The sequence below is a fragment of the Aotus nancymaae genome, unplaced genomic scaffold, assembly GCF_030222135.1.
Source record: "Aotus nancymaae isolate 86718 unplaced genomic scaffold, 86718_ANA_hifiasm-v0.15.2.pri h1tg000079l, whole genome shotgun sequence".
In the NCBI taxonomy this organism is placed as follows: Eukaryota; Metazoa; Chordata; class Mammalia; order Primates; family Aotidae; genus Aotus; species Aotus nancymaae.
Window position 1 is genome coordinate 12,161,225 of NW_026988494.1, and position 27,498 is coordinate 12,188,722.

The window sequence follows — 27,498 nt, forward strand, 5'->3', positions numbered from 1 at the left end:
AGTTCATGTTTTTTTGTCTATTTTGGAACACTTGTAGGTAACCAGGGTCCCATTTCGTAAAGTTTATTGTGTTTTTGTAAGCAGGAACACAAAGGGGTATCTCTAAACTTCCTTCCTTTAACTTACTCAGTCTTAAAATTATCTCCAACATAAAATTTCTGAGGTTTTAATCACAACTCCCATCCCTATTAGAAAGCTTTTCCTTGGTTGTGTCTTAGGATTCCTACACAAAATGGCATGAAAAATCAATACTTTAAACATTGTTTAGATGGTCTATCACATGCATGCATTCTTGAAAGTTGTATGGATCCTAATGGGTAGTTTAGTCTGACTTGGTGGCTGGCATGACTTGTATTAACACATTACAGCAATGGAAAAATAAGAAAATAAGACGCAGTCTTCTGGTAAAGAAACATGAGAATAAGGAAGCTTTTAGAGATTATTTGTAACAAGTGATGAAACAGTAAATTTTAGGGCACATTTTCTGAGAAAAACATTGTAATACAGTAAAGGAGTCTACAGTTTCATCTCTCTAAAATCCAATCTGTGAGACATTACACTCTGCATCTTTCACAGCCACATTCAGTATTTCAATTTCTCACCTCTGTTCGTTGCAAGAATGAGTAAGTGTCTGATAAACCTGGATAATATTTTCCTTTTAGACACCTGGTGTGTAATAAGAGCCCAGGCTTGTCTCTAAGGAATAAATAGTAACATTATATCATCTAGCACTGCCTTGCTCATTGTAGATGTTGTAGGTATACATATTGAGTAAATACTCAGAATTGTTTATAGTTTTTTTTAAGTTGAGCATGTGTTTTTAAAATATGAAGCTGATACCTACTTAATGCCAAATGAATATTATAAAATATTTGAGAAGAGCACATGTTAAGCTGATGTTGTCAGAATAGAATTCAGTAGTGCCTCTTGTCTGCTGTAAAATTGGCAACTCCAAGATTTTATCATCATTTACGGTCCCTGCTGAGTGACCTTTTCCAAGATTATAGTTACAATGAGCACTTCTAAGCAGGTGGACTAGAAAATCTATGTCTTTAACTTGATTTTTATTTTAAAATTCTCTTTTACCTTCCAGATTCGTATTTCCAAATGCTCTGATCTCCAGAGCATTTTCTGATAGGCAAAAATGTTAAATCCACATTTTCCTTTTTCTTGTGCTCTTGAAATACTCTCTTAGTTCACTATTTTTTGTGTGTGTGTTACTATCACAAGAATTACTTATCCACCTGCCTAGGGTTAAACCTCTGAACATCTTTGATTCCTTTCTCTCTGTTTCTTACCTTCTCTTAAACTACTAGCTTAATCTAGCAAATTCTTTTTAAATACTGTCTGCACATCCATTTTCTTTCCTTTGATGAAAGTGACTATTTTAATTCACATTTTAAATAATTTTGGTTAAAATATTATACAATAAATGTTTTTCCTTTTGTTGTATGATTTTACACATATTAGTGCAAGCGTATATTTATATAAACACCATCTTAAGTGATGGATTCAGAAGAGTTACATCATTCTCAAACCTCCTTTATGCTCTTTATTAGTAGTCACGTTTTCCTTCTGTTTCTAAACCCCGAGAACTACTGGTCTGTTCTCTGTACCTATAGTTTTGTCTTTTTTTGAAGGCCATATAAATGAAATCATACAGCATGTAATTGTTTGAGACCAGCTTCTTTTACTGAGAGAAATGTCTTTATGATTCGTCAAGTTGTCATGTGTATCAGTGGTTTCTTTCTTTTTAGTGCTGAGTGATATTTCACTGTATAAATGTATCACCATTTGCTCTTTTGTCTTCCAAAATACATTACTTTTTTTTTTTTCTTTTATCCCTGCCATTCAGGGGCCTTAACATATGTCCTGTACATTAGGCCTCGCTTTTTATACTCTCTCATTTGTAAAATTTTGTTCTGGAACAATGTATTCAGTTATGTGATTATAATCAATACTTTTTATTTACGAGATTTCTTACAGTTTAAAATAACTTACCTCTAAATTCCCACCTATTAAAATCTTGGCCATTCTTCAAGATCATTTTCTTGATTATTTTTATGATTTTCTTGAATGGGGTTTTGTCTCTCTGAAGATTTGATATAGCACTTTGATTTTACAATATTTATCTTATGTTGGTTTATAGATATGCATGCCTTGCAGATTGTACATAGATACATTGTAAAATTAAAAATGTTATCTGAGAGTAAATATTGGAAATCAAGGCATAGTGGATCATTTAGAAATGTTCAAAATACATTAACTGGATTTTCCTAAGGGTTTTCACAAAGTGATGTGAATGTAGCTGCAGTGTATATGGTTTGGCTTTCTGCAAACACAATTTTTGTTGTCTTTTTACAAAAGAAATTTTGCTGGAAGTCCCATTGAAATGCCATCAGCCTTTTCAATTACTTATATCCTGTTTTTTTGTCTCAGAGTCAAGTATGTTACCACTTGGAGAAATAGATAACTTAAAAAGTTTAGACCTGTTAAAATGTTGGTTCATATATCTAATAACATTTTCCTTTTCTTTTCTGTGTTAGTTTTCTAGGGCCGCTATAACAAAGCATAATAGAATGAATAGCTTTACTACAAAAAAAACATTTTTCATACAGTCCTAGAAACTAGAAGTCCAAGATCAAGTTGGTAAGAGGTTCAGCTCTTCTGAAATTTCTCTTTGCATTGCAGATGGCTGCCTTTTGGCTGTGTCACCATGTAGTCTCTTTTTTAAATATATATAAAGGCATACCTCTGTTGTTTCTTTGTACTCAAATAACCTCTTCTTAGAAGGACACTAGACGGACTGGATTACAACCCATCCTAAAAGACTCATTTGAACTTAATCACCATTTTTAAACCCACTTTTTTAACTTAAAAAAATTAGATTCTGAGAGTACATTTCCAGGTTTGTTACATGGATACATCACATGAAGCTGAGGTTTGGGCTTATATTCTAGTGAACATAGCACTCAATAGGTAGTTTTTCAACCCTTGCCCTTCTCTATCCTTCCCCTCTTTGGGAATCCCCAGTGTCTATTTTGTTCCATCTTTATGGCCATATATACCTCCCATTTGTAAGTGAGAACATGTGGTATTTGATTTTCTGTGTGTGTTATAATTTTCTTAGGATAATGGCCTCCAGCTCCATCCATGTCCCTGCAGAGGACATGATGTCGTTCTTTTTTATGGCTGCGTAGTATTCCATGGTGTAATGTACCACATTTTCTTTATCCAGTCTACCATTGATGGATACCTAAATTGATTCTGTGTCTTTGTTATTGTGAATAGTGTTACAATGAACATATAAATGCATGTGTCGTTTGGTAGAATGATATCATTATCTTTGATTACATACTCAATAATGGGATCATTGGGTCCAGTGGTCGTTCTGATTTAGTTCTTTGAGAAATATCTAAACTGCTTTCCACAGAAGCTGAAATAATTTACATTCCCACCAACAGGGTATAAGCATTCTGTTTTTTCTGCATCCTCGCAAACATCTGTTATTTTTTGAGTTTTTGCTAATAGCCATTCTGATTAAGATGGTACCTCATTGTGACTTTTTTTTTAAATTTCTCTGATGATTAGTAATGTTGATCTTTTTCACGTTTGTTGGCTGCTTGTATGTCTTCTTTTGAGAAGTGTTTGTTCTTGTCCTTTGCCCACTTTTAAATGAGGTTCTTTGCTTTTTCCTTTTTGATTAGTTTAATAATGAAACTGGACCCCTGACTCTCACCATATACAAAAATTAACTAAAAATGGATTAAAGACTTAAATGTAAAACCTCAAGCTATGAAGATACTAGAATAAAACCTAGGAAATACTCTTCTGGACATTGGCCTAGGTAAATGATTTATTACTAAGATCTCAAAAGCAAACACACACACACACACACACACACACACACACTCTCTCTCTCTCTCTCACACACACACACACACACACACACACACACAGGGACCTAATTAAACTAAAAAGCTTCTGCATAGCAAAAGAAGCCATCAACAGAGTACACAGACAACCTAATGAATGGGAGAAAATATTTGTCTATGGTTAACATTAAATGTCAACTTGATGGGATTGAAGGATGCAAAGTATTGTTTCTGGGTGTGTCTGTTGAGGGTGTTGCTGAAGGAGATTAACATTTGAGTCAGTGGACTGGGAGAGGCAGACCAACTCTCAATCTGAGTGGGCACCATCTAATCAGCTGCCAATGAGGCTAGAATAAAAGCAGGCAAAGGAACATAGACGGACTAGACTTGCAGAGTCTTCTGGCCTCCATCTTTCTCCTGTGCTGGATGCTTCCTGCCCTCAAACATGGGACTCCAAGTTCTTCAGCTTTTGGACTCTGGGACCTGCACTCGTTGCTGGCAGGTGCTCTGGAGCCTTCTGCCAGACTTAAGGCTGTGCTGTCCTCTTTGCTACTGTTGAGGTTTTGGGACTCAGACTGGCTTCCTTGCTCCTCAGCTTGCTGATGGCCTATGATAGGACTTCATCTTCTGGTCATGTGAGGTCATACTTCATAATAAACTCCCTTTCAAACATCTATCAATCCTTTTAGTCTTGTCCCTCTAGAGAACCCTAACACAATTTGACAACTATGCATTCAACAAAAGACTAACATACGGAATTTATAAGGAACTTAATCTGAATTTTAAAGGTCCTATCTTTAAATACAGTCACATTCTGAGGTACTGAGGGTTACAGCTTCAACATAAGAACTTTGACAAGACACAATTCTTTAAATAACACTTGCTAATTCGGTAACTTCTTGAAAATGTGTCTTCCTATAAAACTTGCTTCTGAGGAGAAATAAATTGGACAGGTTCATTCAGTTAGCAAGTATTGGCTGATATAATTCTGTTGACAAATTAAGAAGTTGACCTTCTAGCAAGTATTTTGCGAGGTTTGGTTATACAAATTAGCATCTACTTGACAATCATCTCTGGGACAACAATAAAATAAAAATGTTCAGTTGTTATGCAGATGGCACACTTACAACTGTGGGAGAATCTGAAAGATAAATCCCCTTTCTGGGCATGTGTTTTGGAAAGCAGCCCAACATCTCCACCTTACTCCTTCCAGTTGTCTAATACTGAGTAAGTTTCCACCGGAGGCTTCAATAGATATTTAACCTTGAACAAGTTACTTTGTTTCATTGATTTTAAGACAAACATTTTTCACATTTCATTGTATTTTTAATTAGAATGTATGAGATAATAAACAGTATTTCATGGCTTAACTGTGGATGCTTTCCCCATTATTGATGCACAAAATTAATGGTAAAACCTAAAATTCATAGCATCTTAAATTTGTTGAAATATAATATATTTGACTATTTCTCTAGCTCCCTCTCACAACGAGAAAAATAAAATAGCGACTTCGTTGATACTCAAGAAATAATTTTCCTGTCAATATAATGTACATTATTTGAGAGGATATTAGTAACTTTTATTTGTACAAAACCTCATATGTACCTAGTCGATAATAAATGTTTTATAGAGGAGAAATTAGGATTTGGGGGAAGGGTTGCTTTTACTTCAGTGACTTTTACTTCAGTGATGCAGCCTATAGACACAGAGACAAGGTTTGCTTATAAAAACTCATTTCCTTTAATATAGACTATATCATAGGATTGGCTCATGCCATTTATGGAAGTTGAAAAGTCTCAGGACCTGCTGTCTGCAAGGTGGAGAATAATGAAAGCTGATAGTTTAATACTCAGTCTGAGTCCAAAGACCTGAGAAGGCAGCAAGGGTGTCTAAATCTGAAGAGTGAAAACTAGAAGTGCCAATTTCCAGGAAAGAGAAGAGGGATGTCTCCACTCAAGCTGAGTGAGAAAATTGACCTTTCCTTCTGTTTGAGACTTCAACAGGTTAGATGATGCTCACCCATGTTGGTCAGAGTGATGTTAGTCTACCCATTTGAATGCTAATCTTTCCCACAAAGACCCTCCCAAAACAACAGAAATAATGATTTACCAGCTATCTGGGCATCCCTTGGTCAGGTTAGGTTGACATAATACTATCACACAGAGATTGTCAGCCAAAGAGGAAGAAATGAGAGTCACAACTTGAATTAGATACTTAAAAACAACCCCAGGTACCTACTCATTTCTGAGTTATAATAAGAATGTGTAGTGCTTTGGAGGTAGGAAAAAAACAGTGCTAAAAACATAAATTCTGTGATAGCTTTTTGGGTCTCAAGGCACTTTCCTTTGAGGATATTTTTCTTCTTCTTAGAAGAAAAGGACTAGAATGGATCTGAGTATTTTAAAAGTACTTCATCTATGCTGCTGAATTCAGTTTTGGGGAGCTACAAAAGTAGAAAGCACATGGAATTTTTTTACTGAAGATAGCTACTACAGGATGTAAGCGAAATGAGCGTTGTGTCCTTTAAAGCTGAGAAGCTCTCATATTGGCCTACTAGGGAGATGTTGTGGGTTTGGTTCCAGACAACCACAATAAAAACAAATATCACCAAGTAAGTTACAAAGTGAGTCACCTTTCCTAACTATTTGTGGGATGATGTAGACTTTCAAAGCCTCAGTTTTCACACCTGTGAAATGGATCTAACAATAGTATCTCATTGTTGTAACATTTAAATTGGATAACTTGTGTGAAAGCATTTAGATGTTGCCTGCTGATAGTAAGAATCCATTAAATATTAGCTATCATGGCCTGAAAACAAAACATACTAAAAATACAGATAAAATCTAACACTGCTGTTTATGTTTTCTATACAGTCATGCCTCAGAAATTTCAGACTACCTTACTAAAGCGAATATCACAATAAATCAAGTCATAGGAATGTTTTGCTTTCCCTGTGCACATAAAGATATGGTTAACTATACTGAATTCTAAGTGTGCAATAGCATTATATCTAACAAACATACATACCTTAGTTTAAAAATGCTTTATTGTTTAAACTTTTTAACAACCATCTTAGTCTTCAGTGAGTTGCAGTCTTTTTGTTGGTGTAGGGTCTTGTCTCGATGCTGATGGCTGCTGATATCAGGATGGTGCTTGCTGAAGGTTGGGGTGGCTGTGGCAATTTCTTAAAATAAGACAGTCATGAAGTTTGTCCCATCAATTGATTCTTCCTTTCAGGAAAGACTTCTCTGTAGCATACCATACTCTACGATAACGTTTTACCTGTCAAAGTTGCAGCCAGTCCTCTTGAATCCTGAGGCTGCTTTACCAGCTAAGTTTATCCAATATTCTAAATTACTTGTTTTCACTTCTACAGTGTTCACAGTATCTTCACAGCATCTTCACCAGGAGGAGATTCTGTCTCAAGAAACCACTTTCTTTGCTCATCCATTACAAGCAGCTCCTCATCTGTCCAAATTTTCGCATGAGATTGCAGGAATTCAGTCATATCTTTAGGCTCTGCTATTAATTCTAGTTCTCTTGCTATTTCCACATCACTTGCAGTTTCTTCCCCCACTGAAGCCTTAAAACCCCCAAAGTCATCCATGAGGATTGAAATCAACTTTGTTCTTATCCTATTCATGCTGCTACTTTGATCTTCTCCTATGAATCACGAATGCTCTTTAAGGGCATCTAGAATGGTGAATCTTTTTCAGAAGGGTTTCAGTTGACTTTGCCTAGTCCATCAGAGAACTCACTACCTATGGCAATTATAGCCTGATGAAATATGTTTATTAATGAATAAGACTTAAAAGTAAAAATTACTCCTTGATCTGTGGGCTATGCAATGGATATTGTGTTAATGAGAATGAAAACATTAATTTCTTTATACATCTTTATGAGCACTCTTAGGTGACCTGGTGCATTGTAAATCAACAGTATGATTGTGAAAGTAATCTTTTTATCTGAGCAGTAGGTTTGAAAAATAGGCTTAAAATATTCAGTAAACCATGTTATATACAGATACTGTCATCAAGATTCTATATATATCCTGATTCTTTATATTTTCTGTCATCAAGATTCTCTCTCTCTCCATATATATAATGTAGATATAGATATATTTTCTATCAATATTCTCCCTCCATATATATATAATATATACTTATATGGAGTGTAACTGTACACATATATACATATATGTATATGTGAATATATGTATATATAGATATATATGTACATTATGTATATATAGATATGTGTATGTACATATATGTATACATAGATATATATGTATGGATATATGTATATATAGGTAGATATGTGTGTATATATATAGAGAGATAGGTAATATATATGGAGTGCATCTATCTGTACATATACACATGTATATACATATATACACATATACTATATATATGGAGGGCATCTATTTACATATATACACATATGTATATATACATATATACATGCGTATGTGTATATATGTATGTATTTATACATATATGTGAATCATATACATATATCTGTATATCTAGTCTCCATATATATACACACATATATAGATATGCTCCATATATATGTGTATATATAGATATATATGAAGTGTATACGTGTATATACACTTGTATATATATGTGTGTGTATCTGTACACATGGATATGCTCCATATATAGCTATATACACATTCTTATATAGATACACTATATATGCACTACTATATATATACACACACATATATATGCTTCATATATATCTATACTCACATATATACGTATGTGTATATATACACATACGTATATATGTGTGTATGTATGCCTATACATATATATGTGTATATATACATATGTGTGTGTATGTTTATGTATGTATATGTATACATATGTATACATACATAAACATACACATATACGTATATATACACACATATATGTATATGCACATATATGTACATATGTGTGAGTATAGCTATATATGGAGCATATATGTGTGTGTATACATACACACATTTATACATATATATGTATATGTGTGCATATATGTATATGTACACATATATATGTACATACCAATCTGTATATATACATATATGTGTATATATGTATATGCATATATATGTTTGTATAGAGAGGTATATATATATATATGTGTATCTGTGTGTGTGTGTGTGTGTTTATATACATATAGAGAGAGAGACAGAGAGCATGTTTTCTTCTTTATCTGCTGACCTGAGAGAGCAAATGTCAAATAATTTTCAGTCATAATGCTAAAGAATCACATGGATAGCTAGATGACACTGAATTTTTATCCTTGAAATATTTATGTGTTCCTATATCCCTGGTCTCCCAATTGTCCCAATTCATTTGTTCCCAACAAAAAAGTTGAAGATTATTTAGCACTGTTTGGACTTTCCTTAAATGCATAATGCCTGTGTGCTCATAAAATAGGAAACCAGCCATTTCAATGAAATAATTTTAGGATTTAGAATTTCATGGCATAATCCCAGATTTGATCTGTGTCTGAAAACCAAATGGGTATCATGATTTAACAGAGCAATACAAAATAACTTTTGTCTTATTGAAGAAACTTGGCTGTTGATCTCAATATTAATAAAATTCTCTCGGTAAGAATTTCAATTGGTAGCTTGTAGATGCAGACACCATATTTTAAAACACTGTGATAATTACTTCGTGATGCCTTTGTTTCAGCCACATCCTTTTCCTGATTTCCTGGCTTTGTCACTGAGGAGGGAAGCACAGTCATTATTGACTGTGATGTTCCTGATCATATTCTACTAAAAAAATTGTTTTCTGTCACATTGTCTCTTAAACATTACTGTCAGCAGTTGCTACAATATGTTCATGAGAAGTGTTGAGGAGGTGTAGAAAAATGTGTAGCCCTTTTTCCAAGGAAATATAGGGACCCATAATCCCAGAACTAATACAAATATGTTATTCTTCTCCAATGATGTTAGTTTATCCTGTTTTCCTAACAGAGATGAATATACTTTTTGTTATCAAATTTTATTTTCTTCTAGCTAAGAATTTTTACGTGGAGAACAATGAAAGCTAGAAGAACTTGCTGTCACACTTAATTCTGCTACATCCTTAGGGTCACTTGAAAATTTTCCTTTCCTAAACTGCATTCTCTGTGCTCCATGAACTCCCCTGGCTGCCCCAATGCTGCAGGATACAGCAGCCTTCCTTCCTTCCTTCTGAGTTTTGCATCACACTTAATGAATGGTGATTTTTAGGATTGGTCAGGGTTTCCATTTTAGAGTTGTGCAGCACCCTATTCTTGAACTCATCAAAATTAAATTCAAATTATTAAGTACGGATGGTCTTCAGTTTATGATGGTTCAACTTAGGAGTTTTTTACTTTACCATGGTGCAAAAACAATGCATGTTCAGTAGAAACTGTACTTCCAATTTTGAATATTGATCTTTATCCAGGCTAGTGATACGCAGTACGATACTCTCTCAATATGCTGAACAGCGGCTCTGAGAGCCTCAGCCTACAGTCAGCCACACAGTTATGAGCGTGAGCCACTCATACTCTACAGTGCACTGCGTTCCCTGATGATTTTGCCTAACTGTAGGTTAATATAAGTGTTCTGAGCATATTTAATGTAGTCTAGGCTAAGTTAAGCTATAGTTTTTTTCATAGGTTAGGGATATTAAATGTATTTTCAACTTACGAAGGGTTTATTGGGACATAACCCATTGTAAGTCAAGGAAGACCTGTAATTATTTGTAAATATCTGTGTTCCTCATTTGATGGTGAGCTCCATGATAGCAGGTACCATAGAGAAAACAGTTTGTCATCAAAGGGTAGTAAGATATTATTTAACATATGGTATACATTCAATAGAGATTTGTTGGAAGAATGAATACAATTAGTAAGTAAATGAGCTATACCTAGACGAACATGGATTTGAGATATGCCCCTAATTTTAAAAAATAATAAAATTATGAGGACTTTCAGAAATAAAATGAATAGTTCAATGTAAGTATTTTAAAAACACTGTTACATTTGAGGGCTGCTTCATCTAATCTTTCCTTCAAGGGATATACAGAAACAAAGCAAACAGTTTCTTTATTCTTTTGTGTCTACACAGTGAATATGAGAAGAGCCTTTGGGCCTTACCCATTAGGAGTGCGACCTCCTTGAGCCTGCCTCCTCTGATTGTTTATAGTCAGTGACATCCAGCAGCCTCAGTCCTGCCCAGGTTTACTCACTGTGGCTGCTCTGACTGGTAAAGGGCTCTCTGATCCACCTAGCATCCTTTCTGTCCCCACCACCCAACCATAAGTTGCTCCTGGGAAAAAGAAAGAAACTTCCATTCTTACAGTGACTTGCCAAGCAGTGATTTAAATTTAATCATAACCAAGATATGTTTTCAGCCACTAGCTATTTAGACTTTTTTAGAAATTTGACTTAAAGCTACAATGATCATCTTCAAAATTTTATTCTGGTTAACATTATAAATAGGAAGACAACTGTTATTCTTGAGATTTTATTAACATTAAACAAAAAGGCATTTTAGATGCCAAACAAGTCATTTATTTGGACATTGTAAAGGATAAATGATATTTGCTTCTCCATCTGAAGTTAATTTTATAATTGACAGATTTTTCCATATATTTTTATAGTTTTATTAGCATTTTATAGCATGCTTTGTATTGGAGAAAATGGCTTTATACTCATTTTAATTAGTTACTTTTCATATATATCAATTAGTTTCAGTAATAGAGTAAAGTAAAAAAGATTTTGAAAAGCAAGATGTCACATATGCATACAAATTAAAGTTTAATGACTTCCATCTGGGGACTATTACCCAGCGTCACAAGTGGTTTTAGAGAAAAATTGTATGAATGACAAATGGGTCCTTCTAGTTTCCTCATTCCATCCAGAAGAGGATGAAATGACTTAGTCTTTGAACATTTTTCAGGTTGCTTATGAATATGAGCATTTGGATAAGTGGATAAAAGAAACAAAATGAGGCAGTAACACAGCCACATGATGCATAGCCAATGCGATGATATGGCAGCCATTACATGCCCAAAAATACTGGCTTATGGAGTCTCTAACCTGGGTTTGGTCTGGGCTTTACTACTTACCAGCAAACCACAGAAAGCCAACCAGCTAATCTACTTAAAACTAGCTTTTCACATATGGACAATAAAGCTCTCAATATCCATTTTGTGGGTTGTTTTGAAGATTAAGTAAACTCACTTCTATGAAGTGCAAAGCTCAGTATCTGACATGCGATCAGCTCTAAATAATGGTCAGTGCATTATTCATATTCATTGTCAAAGGGTTGTTTTTCTTGTACAATGTCATTGATCACCATTTCCACCCTGTCCTTAGCCTTTGATTTTTATGAAAACACTATTAAACAGCACTTTTACCAAATGGAAAATGACACTGTGACTTGATCATTATGGATTAGAATCTAAAATTATTCAATCTCTGACTCTTACAAAGAATAACATATCCCTTATTCTGGAAGGAAACTTTTACCATCAACTTAAACTTTCTTTACCTCCCAAAGATCCATGTAACCAAACTGGTCCTATCAGGGAGTATAAATATATTTACAAACATAGATAAATAATATAAATGGGTATGTGGAAAAGCTCCAAAACTTTTCTGATGGCTAAAGTGAGCAGATGCTTCCTCTTATGACAGGTAGCACTATATGGGATGTGTGAGGGACATCATCATTTCATGTGTAGTTGATGGCATTCTGTTGCCAAATTAAGCCAGGTTTCATCTGGATGTTAAATAAACAATTCTTAGTGCCTCAAAGTTCTTCTCATTTCATGATTTTTATAGTTTGAAATGCAACCAATAATTAAAAACTGGCAGCAAATTAGAAACAGCAAGAACATTATTGTGAAACTGAAAAATATTCCAGGCTGGACAGTATCACGTCAGTGTTTATCTCAGTTTTATTGAATATTTATGCATGCCATCTTTTTTTCTAGGTTTATGACATAGCTGAACTACCTAATGCACATTAATTGTGCCTAGGTAAAAACAAATATTTCATCGAGCATCTTAACATATTATAAAGGATTGTATTTTTCCCTCATGTAATGTCAACAATTATCAGGGCAACATGTAGAGATAAGTTAAACTAGATAAGAAAATGTGGTATATGAAATTATTTTTAGGGATGGATATGTGCTTGATTTTTATATTTTTTACCTGCTTATTTTTCAGCAAGACTTTATATTGCAGAAAATATCCAAAGATAATACATTAAAGTTTCCATGTGAATTGTTGCATTATAAATTGCAGCACTCATTGAAAATGGAAGTAGCATATAGTGAGAATCCAAATACGAACATTAACCTATCTATAGCCAACATTTACTTAATGCACTAATGTTGTGCTGGATGCAGTGGAATCTAAAGAAGTAAATTGCTATGCAAAGAGTGAGTCTTTAACTGATGAAAATGTGCCCAGAAGCAGGACACTAGACCTTTTAATTTTCTCCATGATGACTATTAACCATTCACATGAGTTATTGTCTGTCAATTACATTCCAACAGTAGCTTCTGCTTTACTTCAAAGTTCTGGCTGGTGTTTATATCACATTGGTTCATGAACTTTGAATCTACTTTTCATCACTATCTGCATCAGGTATGTACTTTTCCATTATTCTTGTATATGGATCTTACTGCAAAGATTGACACCTGTCACATGAAGCTGATTTTTCAGCCTTGCCAAGTCTCTTTTGCTGTCCAGTCTCTACCTGGCCCCTATTTTTGTTGCTCTCACTTTTAGCTTGACAGTCTTAGTGGTCTCATTCTTTCATGTGACTCTTGCAATGTCAAACTACAAGGGAGCAAAGGATTCCAATAGACATATAAACCAATTTAAAAAGTGTCAATGTATAAGTGTTAAATTGAATGGCACATATAAAGTTTTTTTTGAGATTTTAAAGAGTCTGTCTATATATGTATGTGTGTGTGTATGCATTTATCTATTAATACAGCATCTTTGGGCAGCATTTATATACCACAGGCAGGTTTGATGAGTATACACACACACCCACAGCTCTGGATATATATGATATTATATAGTCATATATATTATATACCAGTGAATGTATGGTCAATAAGGTTGATGGCTTAAATATAGTTACATAAATTATTACGAGGTCAGTGACATGGTTTAGCTATGTTCCCACCCAAATCTCATCTTGAATTGTAATTCTTGTAATTCCCATATTCCCCATGTGTGGAGACATCTGGTAGGAGGTAATTGAATCATGGGGGTGGTTTCCCCCATGCTGTTCTCCTCATTGTGAGTTCTCATGAGATCTGATGGTTTTATAAGCATTTGGTATTTCCCCTGCTGGCACTCATTGTCTCTCCTACCACCCTGTGGAGAGGTGCCTTCCACCATGATTGTAAGTTTCCTGAGGCCTCCCCAGGATGCAGAACTCTGAGTCAATTAAACCTCTTTCCTTTATAATATACCCACTCTCTGGCAGTTCTTCATAGCAGTGTAAGAATAGACTAACACAGTCAGCCACACTTATTCACATGCTTTTGCTCCCTTACTGCTGTATTTTCAAATATGCTCTGAAAAGTAAAGACTATTACTGTTGATTTTACATTGTTTCTTTCCATCTCTCTCTCTTTCTTTTTTCGGTAGAGACATTCATAGATTATTCGGTCTAACCCACTTATTCCAGGAGACTAGAAAATGACTGAATGATCTCAAGGGTAGACTAAAAGTAACTGACGTGTAGAATTATATAAACCTGTTGTCCTTAAGATATTTGATTGGCAGTTTGATAAGGAATCTTCAAGGACACCATCACAGGTATTGGGGAAATAAGTGATTTCCTCTTAAGAATGGGGGAAATGTAACCCATCAAATCTGTGAGAAACACAAGTTTCTTCAACAGAGAAGTTAGAGGAACAATGTGATGTGTCCCACTTGAATAATAGAGAAATATTTTTAATTAGATTGCTCTCTATGAAAATCTCCATGGCATAACTCTTTTACGGGCAGTTCCCAAAACTTAAGGCCACAAGAGTCTATAATTTGGCACTCTCTTAGATGGAAACCATTAAGAACTCTTAAGATGAAAGCTTATGCACAGTATTCATTAAAAAATACCAAATAATTAGGGTTGACAGATAAAATACAGGATGCTTATTTAAACTTCAGTTTTAGATAGACAGTAAATTTCTAATATAAGTATATTCCATGCAATACTTTTATTTGGTAAGTCTTGTAATGCTGCAAGTATGTAATGGGTTTATAGACCATTACATTCAGTACGCAAATCATTAGAGAAGGAGAAGATTTCCATAGAAAAAAAAAACATTTATGCATTAAATATTACTGATCTAGTAAAGCAAGAATTTTCCCGAGAAGTCTTTGAGATAATTTGCCAAAATCAACAACTGAGAAATATTATGGAGCAAGAGCACTTTGGATGTGGTAATTATAAAGAAATTTACAAATAGTGATAATCAGTTTATAATTAGTTACAAAAATTAAATGTGGGCATGGTTCCATAAATGTTCATAATTAGTGAAGGCATTTCTTCTCAATGAAGGCTTCATATGCATTATAAAATTTGCCTAGGTAACCATATCAAATTAATATGATACTTGTGGTCCAGTTTTACCCTTAGCTCAAAATGTCATACTCAGGAAAGTTCTTAAAGAAAGGAAAACTTTTGTGATGGGCTTATAGGATTGTAACCTATAGAAGCTGTGCTGAAGTTGAGTTACAAACTTATTGATACTGAAGCTTACAAATTTATTACCATATTTCTTTGGACTAGCAATTTTATTAGCATGTTCATCATTAACAGGTTGAAAACATAGAACTTAAAAGTACAAAAACCAATCAACATTTTTATGACTTACTCACTAGAAGTATGGTTGAAAACATTTATCATGGCCATTGTTGTGGTTGTGAATATTTTGGTTCTCAGTGAGTATAAGAGAAAAGTATCTTATGTTTTTATGTTAATCTTCTAGAATGTTTACTGTATGTATTTGTTACTAATCTTTAGTGATGATTTTGTTAAAGCAAAGCTTTAGAATGCAGCTGTCTTAAATTTGTAGAATAAAAATCAAATGACCGCCCCCCTCAAAAAAAAACCAAAAAAAAACACGAAAGAAAACTTAAATAAGGGCCAGGATAGTTGTAAAGTGAAGGGGAAGCTTGCACTAAGGTTGATTAATCCTGTTAAATAATTTTAACTACATTCTTGAACTGTGATAATCTGATAAAAATTCTAACTACCTCATAAAACATGAAATGGAATTTAAAATAATGTTTTATCAGCATCACATTTCATTGCTTGAGTTTGTGGAGGCTAAATGCTGTTTTCCCATTTCACGTTACAATTGTTAAAACGTTTGTACGTCCAAAGGAAAGTTACATGTGCTTATCGCACTTGAATAGCATGGGTATTGGCTCTTCCTTTTCCTGGTTGTTTACTGGCCTTTTCCTTTTCCTGGTGCCACAGTTCCCTTTGGAACTATGAGAAGGATTATGTCATGCTGTGAGTGAGTGCTAACAAACTCACAGCTGGAACTGAGTTGAACTATGGAATGGTATCCTGTTGGGGCTCTGGGCTTACCCCTCTTCTGCCCTTCTTGTGACATTTCAACTTGAATTCTAGCTCCTGTTTACAAGATTTTCAGAATCTGTCCTTCAAGTCACTGTTCTGTCCTCACTCTTCTCACCTGAGCTGTTTACTGGACTCACATTTCATACTCCTCCTTTAGCACCGTTGGTCTTTACCCTTGCATTTAACCATAGTAAAAGTTTATCACATCAGTTTGATATTCTTCCACGGCACCTCTTATAAACCACTTCAAGAGCTCTCTATATTTCTTCCCAACACTGCCATATCTGTTCTCTGTGAATTTAGTTCCATAACAACTGTCACCTTGAAAGGAGCTTTAAGAAGATGAGATAATGGATAGGTAGAATGTGCCACACATAATGTAAGTTTATCTTTAAGTATAGTTAGGAGTCAAGTTTTAGCAATAGTCCTTTTTCTGACTGTCTTTTGGCAGTGTTCCAGTTTATTCTTTTAAAGATCAGGATTGTGTCCCGACCACCCACATGCCTAGTAATTGGTGGGTTCCAGCAGCCTCCATGACCAGAAACTTGCCTTCTTTCCTGATTGGCATTTTGTGGCAATATCTGTTGGTTAATTAGATAAAGTAATTGTTGTTAACATGAGGGAAATAAATGCTTGTCCTTCATTTCATGTCTTAACTGAAATACATGTTTTCTCAAAAGGATCACAGGGATTGACTCAAATGGCAGGAAATACAGGAGAGTTCAAGGTCCCTGAGGGAGATCTTTGTAGGCAGACACATCTTTCGTTGCCCTTTACAGCGTGCTTTGCAATCAAATAACTCTGGGGCAAATATGTGAATCAGTCTTGGGGAACTCAGGTGAGCCTGTTAGGAAGAGAGAACATTCTCCTTTGGCCCCATCACCTTCCTCCACTCTCTCAGAAGATGACCTTTCTTCCTACTATGTAAAGTAAATGGAAGACTTTAAATGGCAATTACACTAACCAAATCTATAAACTGACGTCTAATCATTCACATTTGTCTTTTCATTTGAGTATAATCCAAGAGCCATCCTCATGTTATATAAAACAAATCTCTCAGTACTTCCCACTGTACTGTGTCTCAAATTCTCCCTCTCTCTGGCTCCTTGTCATTTGAATATTCTAAAGTTTGTCTAGGCTGGGCACAATGGCTTACACCTGTAATCCCAACACTTTGGGAGGCCCAGTTGGGTGGATCACGTGAGGTCAGGAGTTTGAGACCAGCGTGACCAACACAGCGAAGGCTTACCTCTACTAAAAGTACCAAAAAAATTAGGAGCAGTGGCATGTGCCTGTAGTCCTAGCTATTTGGGAGGCTGAGGCAGGAGAATTGCTCGAACACAGGGGGCAGAAGTTGCAGTGACCTGAGATCGTGCCACTGCACTCCAGCCTGGGGAACAGAGCAAGACTCCATCTGCAATAAATAAATGCATAAATACATAAACTTCACCCTTTTTGAACCTCATACTCCCTACCGGGTTCTTCCACTATAGTAGCAAACTATATGGACAAGTTATCTATAATGACCAGTTTCACTCTTCAGTCTTAAAATCTGACTTTCCCCATACTCCCTCTGTATTGTCCAATATGCAGCTACTAGTCACATATGAAATTTATATTAACTAAGCTTAAGTAAAAATAAAAATTCCATTTTTTAGCATTGCTACCCACATTTCAAGTGCTCAATTGCCAGATGGGGCTGTCATATTGAATAATGCAAATACAAAACATTTGTGTCATCTCAAAATGTTCTGTTGGGCAATGCTGCTGCATAGAAACTATTCTAGCTTAAGTCACCATGTTCTTGATGTTGATATGAAAGGAACATTTTTCATTTACTCTATTTGATCTCTTAGCAGGGTTCAGCACTATTGGCCACTCACTGATTTTAAAAATACATCCTTTTCTTCACTTCCCTGACACTATACCTATATGATTTTTTTTTGTCTCTCAGCAATTTCTGAGAATACTTTGACATTTTTCCTTCTCTACATTCAGTTGCTACTTTCTTGGGTTCTAATCCCTTGTATTTAAGTTCCATTTGTATGCTGAGAGGTCCCACATCTATTTTTTATTTTATTTTTGCCTAGACTCTTCTGTTTTAAACAAACATGTTTAAGCAACTATATTTAAAACTGAACATGGATTTTTTTACTCTCTCCCCTAAACATACAAACAATCAAACCACCAATCTTTTTATCCTCTAGTATTTCTGAGGTCCATCAGGGTCCCCAATCCTGCATTAAGTTATATGATGAAAAAACTGGTGTTTACCCTGTCCTTGTCTCCACACTGAAGCAAAAACTAAATAATGTCAGTCTTAAAATCATTGCAATTGTCCATAATTAATTTTCAGGCTCTACTATTGTTCTCTTTCAACCTTTCTCCATATTTTATCCAAAGTTCCTTTTAACATTTGATTTGATTCCCATGGCTCTTAAAATAAAACTAAAAATCTTAGCATTGACTTCAAGGATGGTCCTCACTTACCATGCTCAACTTCTTGCAGTTTCTCTCGAAGCCATATTCATTTTAAGCTTCAGGCCTTCACATACTCTGTTGCCCTGTCTAAAATATTAGCAGCCCCATCTGGAGTGAACTTCAGTGTAAGGTGTCAGGAAGTGGTCCAGTTTCTGCTTTCTGCACCTGGCTAGCCAGTTTTCCCAACACCATTTATTAAACAGGGAATCCTTTCCCCATTGCTTGTTTTTGTCAGGTTTGTCAAACATCAGATGGTTGTAGATGTGTGACATTGCATCTGAGGCCTCTGTTTTCTTCCATTGGTCTATATCTCTGTTTTGGTGCCAGTACCATGCTATTTTGATTAATGTAGCCTTGTAGTATCATTTGAAGTCAGGTAGCGTGATGCCTCCAGGTTTAATCTTTTTGCTTAGGATTGACTTGGCTATGTGGGCTCTCTTTTGGTTACATATGAAGTTTGAAGTGATTTTTTTCCAGTTCCGTGAAGAATGTAATAGGTAGCTTGATGAGGATAGTATTGAATCTATAAATTACTTTGGGCAGTATGACCATTTTCACAATATTGATTCTTCCTAACCATGAGCATGGAATGTTTTTACATCTGTTTGTGTCCTCTCTTATTTCATTGAGCAGTGGTTTGTGGTTCTCCTTGAAGAAATCCTTTACATCCTTTGTTAGTTGTAGTCCTAGGTATTTTATTCTCTTTGTAGCAATTATGAATGGCAGTTCATTCTTGATTTGGCTCTTTTTAAGTCTGCTATTGGTGTATAGGAGTGCTTGTGATTTCTGCACATTGATTTTGTATCCTGAGACTTTGCTGAAGTTCCTTATCAGTTTAAGACTTAAACATAAGACTGAACACTATAAAACTCCAGAAGAAAACCTAGGCAAAACCATCAGGACATAGGCATAGGCAAGGACTTCATGACTAAAACACCAAAAGCAATGGCAACAAAAGCCAAAATAGACAAATGGGATCTAATTAAACTCCAGAGCTTCTGTACAGCAAAAGAAACAATCATTAGAGTGAACCAGCAACCAACAGAATGGGAAAAAATTTTTGCAATCTCCCCATCTGACAAAGGGTTAATATCCAGAATCTACAAAGAACTAAAACAGATTTACAAGAAAAAAAAAACCCATTCAGAAGTGGGCAAAGGGCATTAACAGACACTTCAAAAGAAGACACATATGAGGCCAAAAAAAATGAAAAAATATACATCATCACTGGTCATTAGTGAAATGCAAATCAAAATCACATTGAGATACCATCTCACACCAGTTATAACGGCAATCATCAAAAAATCTGGAGACAGATGCTGGCGAGGATGTGGAGTAATAGGAACACTTTTACACTATTGGTGGGAGTGTAAATTAGTTCAACCATTGTGGAAGGCAGTGTGGTAATTTCTCAAGCACCTAGAAAAAGAAATTCTATTTGATCCAGCAATCCCATTACTGGGTATATATCCAAAGGATTACAAATTGTTCTATTATAAAGACACATGCACATTTATGTACATTGTGGCACTGTTTACCATAGAAAAGACCTGGAGCCAACACAGATGCCCATCGGTGATAGACTGGACAAGGAAAACATGGCACATACACACCATGGAATACTATGTAGCCATAAAAAATGATGAGTTTGTGTTCTTTGTAGGGACATGGATGAATCTGGAAACCATCAGTCTCAGCAAACTGACACAAGAACAGAAAATCAAACACCACATGTTCTCACTCATAGGTGGATGTTGAATGATGAGAACTCATGGACACAGGGAGGGTAGCATCTCACAGTGGGGTCTGTTGCGGGGGACTAGGGGAGGGACAGCATGGGGTGGGAAGGTTGGGGAGGGATAATATAGGGAGAAATGTCAAATATAGGTGACAGGGGATGGAGGCATCAAACCACATTGCCATGTATGTACCTATGTAATAATCCTGCATGTTCTGCACATGTACCCCAGAACCTAAAGTACAATAAAAAAAAAAATATATATATATATATATATAATATTAGCAGCCTCCACCTTAACTACCTCCCACTAATCCTTCAAGTTTCAACTTAAATGACAGTTTCTCAAGGAGACCTTTCCTGACCACTTCCCTGGTTAGATTAGATCTTGTTCTAAGTTCTGCCTACATACCATGAAATATCTTTCTTATAATTTACTTTTTACTTGTTCAAAAATATGTTGAATATATGGTCACAATGGCAAATACCAAGTTTATGTTTGAGTGAAAGCATTACTAAAAGTTATGTTAGAAATTTACCAGGTCACAGCCTTCATTTTCCAGATCAGTCAATTGATTACCCTCCAGATTAGTCAACTGATTGCCCTGTGGCCGTATGCTATTAAATGACAAAGCCATGTAATGATCTTTCTTTTTCTGTTCCTGAGGATGGAAATGTAGTCTTGAAGTCTCACGAACTCTAAGGAGTTCTCGTTCCATTGCCAGACTCTTCAATGCTCTCTGCTCTCTGTCCTTTGTATTCACTTGCCCAATAAATCATTAGGTTCAACTGAAGATTTTTGATGATGCTGTCATGACCTCTTCACTTCTGTTTGTTGCCATCTTATTTTCAGTTTGGATCCATTTCAAGGATTACTATACTTCATTGATAATTTTTGCTTAAGAGAAGAAACATGAACAAATATAATTTTATTATAGCAGAATGAAGAACAAGCAAATGCAGTTTGCTAAGCCCACTTGGATCAATGTTAAAATACTGGTCACAAAACACACTAAAGAAACAACAGTTGGCTGGGTGTGGTGGCTCATGCCTGTAATCCCAGCACTTTGGGAGGCTGAGGCAGGTGGATCGCTTGAGGTCAGAGTTCAAGACCAGCCTGGCCGACATAGTGAAACCCCGTCTCTACCTAAAATACAAAAATTAGCTGGGTGTGGTGGTGGGTGCCTTTAATCCCAGTTACTCAGGAGGCTGAGGCAGGAGAATTGCTGAACCTGGGAGGCAGAGGCTGCAGTGAGCTGAGATCCTGCCACTGCACCCCAGTCTGGGCAACAGAGGGAGACTGTCAAAAAAAAAAAAAAAAAAAAGGCAGGGCGGCTCATGCCTGTAAATCCCAGCACTTTGGGAGGCTGAGGTGGGTAGATCAAGAGATCGAGACCACCCTGGCCAACATGGTAAAACCCTGTCTATACTAAAAATACAAAAATTAGCTGGTGTGGTGGCACATGCCTGTAGTCCCAGCTACTCAGGAGGCTGAGGCAGGAGAATCGCTTGAACCCAGGAGATGACAGTTGCAGTGAGCAATAGTCGTGTCACTGCTCTCCAGCCTGGTGATAGAGGAAGGTTCCATCTCAAAAAAAAAAAAAAAAAAAAATTAAAGATAGAGGAATTATCTGCTATGCCTTTGTTGAGTCTACATGTGGAATACAGCTATGGATACTGTAAGTTATATGGAAGCTGGGTTATACAGATACAGTGACTATGGATCCAAAACACAAAGTATCTGAATTAGGGATTATGTGATCTCATCGGTAGTAACTATGCAAATAGTATCATGGAAAACAGAGCGCTAAAGCAATGTTTTGTTTTGCTTTTACTTTTTAAATTTCTCTAGCTGATGACTATGGTAATTGACTGCTGCACAAATACTCAAATTGCGATAATCACTGGGCGGGAAGAATTACATTTATTGTCACAAATGCCTTTCTCCTTTTGTGAGTCCTCTGGTGGGTGTTTCCCCTGTGTGTTCATTCTCTGTACTGTTGAGTTGATGCCAAAAACAGTCACAGGACAAATCCTCTTTCCTGTTAAAGACACAGTCTTATTTCAAACTGAGAAAATAATTAGAAAGCTGATAAGAATTCCTTTGGGTACAACAGTTTTTGTAATGAGAAAATTGTGTATCATTGAAGTCAAAGGGCCTGGTCCTGGGAGTAAGAAACGCTCAGTTTTTGTCTGAAGGGCTGCACCCGGATGCCTGTCACAGCTCAACCTTAAGCACTTTGTTGCTTTTCCTGCCCAAATATGCCAGTGAGGGCCTTTCTGATGTCTTGCTTCAATACTTGTTAGGGAAATTCTGAAGTAGTTACCCATTTCATTAAGTCTGGAAAAAATCCAGATACAGGTGCATGAATTAAATCACTTAGTTGTGTGTCACTTCAAGCATGAAGTTCAAACTCATTGGAAGCCACAAATTATATGCTTGAGAGGCTTCTGCAATTTCAGAAAGAACTGTACTTGACTGCTGAAAGGAAGAAAGGACACACAAGTGCTAAGTTCACCTCTATCTGCTGGCATTTTACTGTTAGTTTAGTTAGTATCTCAAGAAGGATTCCAAAGGTCAGAGAGAATAGCACTGTGACATATTCCCACATTCTTATGTAAATAATAAGAAAAACATTGGAAGAAAAATAGAAGCTTTTCTAATACGTATGTGTGTGTATATCTATATATACATATACACATACGTATTAGAAAAGCCTCTGTATTTTTTCTAATATAGAAAATGTTAGATATAGAAATAATATAGAAAATGTTAGATATTTTCTGTATTAGAAAATAGAATATAGACATTTTCTTACATTCATTTTTCTAATATAAATAGAGGCTTTTCTAATATGTATGTGTGTGTCTGTATATCTATACGGCCACACACACATGTATTAGAAAAGCCTCTTATATTCATATATATAAGCTATATACTAACATATATAAGATATATATGTATACACTATTAAGATACATATATATGTATCTATATAGGTATATGTGTGTGTGTGTGTGTATGTATGTGTGTATATATATATATTAGTAGTCCTGGAACATGTCTGTTATTGGAATGTAGTACAATGAATTTCTAAGTAGATAGTACCTTTCAAAAGGCAAAAACTGCTTTTCATCAATAATAAAATTCTTTAAAATATCCAAATTCTCAACTGTAGCATTCCTCATTCACCAGCATCCAATACCTTCTGAATGATGGAAATAATTGTGAATTCTTAAAGAATAAAATTATTTTAGTAACATTTGTTAGAGTTTTTATTATGAATATTAGAGGCAAACCAAAAATAAGCTTGTCAGTGTTGAAGCTCAACATAATTGAACAGGAGATTTGAAGTGTTGCAGTAAAGCAATCCAGTTTTCTTTCTTCTAGGTCATTTGTTAGGGCGAGAAAACTTATTATTGAAGAGATACACGTGACCTCTATCAGCATATAGCCCACCTGTTTCCAGATGGAGTTAGGATGTTTTATAGATAAGAAAGGAAGAAAATTTTGTTTATGTGCTTCTGACTTGTCTTGTATCTGCCCATCCTAAAAGAAAATACATTTTGGCTGCTAAGAGATAATTAAGTTTGTAGCTAGAAAAGATACATGGTATCACTACTAAATCTTTCTACCTTATTTCTTCTTTGTAATGTCATAATCCCTCTCTGCCTATAGGGGGTGTGCAAATCCTGTCATAAAACCGATCACTCAGGGACCTCTCTCCTTGCAGCTATATGCAATAACATTAGAGTTTTGGCTAAAACTGAAGGTGACTGGGCCAAACAGAAAGGTATTCTCCTTGAACTTCATGTTCTTACCATGTTGTTTCAACTACTGGCCACAGTGACTAAGTTGTGTGATTGCTGAGATTCACTTGTTGGCATATTTTTTCTTACCTTCTCCTCCTCCTCCTGCTTTTCTTTGTCCTTCTCTCTGTGTCTCTGTCTCTGTCTTTCTCTTGGTGTTTCTTTCTGTCTCTGATTCCTTCTCTCTCTCTCTCTCTCGATCTCTCTCTCTATGTCTTTTTCTCTCCGTCCCCCGGTCTTTCTCTTTCTCTCTTTGTTTTCCTCTGTCTCTCTGTCTTTTCTTTCTCCCCTTCCCCGCCCCTCCCTCCCTCTCTCTCTCTCTCTGGGTCTCTCGCTCTGTGGGTCTCTCTGTCTTTTTCTCTCTCACACCCACACACACATACAGACAGACACAGAAATAGGATAGAAGCTGGTGGTATTCAGAAATTACAAATCAGGAAGAGTTTTGTGGTATAACCACCCAGTGGATTCACCTCGTTCACTGCCTACACAGAGCTATTTTATCCAGACAGGGGAATTGCAGTGGAAACAGAGTAATTCACATAGAGCCAGCGGTGTGGGAGACGGGAGTTTTATTATTGATCAAATCAGTTTCCCTGAGCATTGGATTAGGGGATCAGAATTTTTAAAGATAATTTGGTGGGTAGGGGCTTGGGAACTAAGGAGTGCTAACTGGCCAGGTTGGAGATGGAATTACAGAGGGTTGAAGTGAGTTTTTCTTGTCTTCTGTTCCTGGGTGAGATGGTAGAACTGGTTGAGCCAGATTGTGGGTCTGGGCAGTGTAGCTGATTAATGGAGTGCAGGGTCTGCAAAATATCTCAAGTGCTGATCTTAGGTTTAACAACAGTGATGTTATCCCCAGGAGCAATTTGGGGATGTTCAGATTTTCAGGGCCAGAGGCTGCCCAGCCACTAAACTGTAGCTTCTAATTTTGTAGCTAATTAGTTAGTCCTGCAAAGGCAGAGTGGTAAGGTAAGAAGGTGGACTTTCCGGGAAAGGGTTCTTATCAATGTTGCTTCAGAGTCAAACTACAAACTGAATTTCTTCTCAAAGTTATATCTGCTTATGCCCAGGAATGAACAAGGACAGCTTAAAAGTTAGAAGCAAGATGGAGTCGGTTAGGTCTGATTTCTTTCACTGTCATAATTTCTTCAGTTAAAATTTTGCAAAGGCAGTTTGAGTAGGAAGCGAGAATTCTTACCAATGGACTCAGAGGAGAATACATTTCTGGCATGTGCTATGGATGGAAGGAGATGAGGTAGGACTTCCACATGTCTTTTCTACGCTTTCCCTCTGTCTATCCTTACACTTACTAAGCTAGACTGGATACTGAAAGGGGAACTCAGATAATAAGAAATGAATTGTTAAAGTATTTGAAAATATTTAGGAAGGTAAGACTTGGACATGATTAACCCTACATGGTTTAGGAGGAGAAAAAGATTTGGAGATGGGGAAGAAGTATAATTGTGATTTGTTTAAACAAGTGATTTCATATGTTTAAGTACGTAGAGTCTGACAGTAGAAAATGAAACAGTGACATAAGAGGGAAGGTGCTCTCAGTTGTCACAAAAAGGGAAGGTAGAGTCTGGGTGCAGAAAAATAACCTTAAAATTAAAAAAAAGAAGGGATGGGAGGGCTACCAGAAAGCTGGGAGGAATCTCTCTTGCAGAAGCAAAGTGACTGATACTTGGACTCCCACGGTACTTCCTAAGCCAACATCTCTTTCAGTTTACCACAATCTAAATTTTATTTTCATATTTTATAATGGGGGTTCTCAAGAAACAACTTTTCAATTATAGTAGCTGGACAGATGCTTAAAAAGAGAACAATAAACAGTGACCCCTCATATCTAAAACACTTAATGAGAAGCATTGATTATTTTTTCCAAACAGTTTTTTAGAGGAGAAAACTGTAATCTGGATGGGTTACAGTGCATTCTTTAGCAAAATAAAACAAAATATAGCCATGTTTGGAGAAGAATCTGTGTGTTTTATTTCTTTCTTAATTCTGTGAGCTTTGCCAGCCTTTGCCAGTGGGAATCAAGTGAAGAAGGAAGGGTGTGTGTTTCTCACCTGGAGCCGTGTCACCAGTTATACTTCAATTTGTGTTGAACCAAATGTGTAGCACATTCTCTCTCCCCTCCAAAATTCCCCACAGTTGTTTCTGCTCTGCCCCTCTATGACAAATGCCCTAGGAAGGTAAGAAATCTCATCTGTTCTTCTCCTGTTCTCTCCTTACTACACTTATACTCATTGCTGCCAAGTGTTGCTTAAGAAATAACAGGGTAGGTTCAGTGGCTAACACCTAGAATCCGAGCACACTGGGAGGCTAAGTAAGGCGGGAGGATCACTTGAGGCTGGGTGTTGGAGACTAACCTGGGCAACATAGTGACACCTCTTTTCTACAAAAATAAAAATAAAAAAATAATTGGCCATTGTGGTGGCATGTGACTCTAGAATTAGCTACTCAGGAGACTGAGGCAAAAGAATCTGTTGAGTACAGGAGTTCGAGGCTGTATGAGCTATAATTGCACCACTGCACTCCAGCATAAGTAACAGAGAGAGACCCTGTCTATAAAAAAATAAAGAGAAAAGAATAAAGGAAGCATTTTATATCTAACAAAGGAAGTATTGCATGTTGTGTATCTAATACAGAAAAGAAAAGGAGAGATTGCATAACAGTTACCATTATACAATGGACGGCATCCTGAAAGGTATTCCTGGTCACAAACACAAGATGAACTAAGTAATACAGCCAGTAATGTGACATCCCAGGATTTCCAACTCATGTCTCCTTCCCATGTCTCCCTCCTTTTTTTCCTCCCTACCTCCTTTGCTTCCTCCCCTCTTTTGGTATTTAGTTAAAAAAAAAAAGGTGTTATTAAGAAAATACATTTTTTAAATAGCTGCTGAGAAAAGAATGAGTATTTGTATTTTTGCTGAGGAAAGAATGAGTATTTTTATTTCTGGTGAGGAATTGTA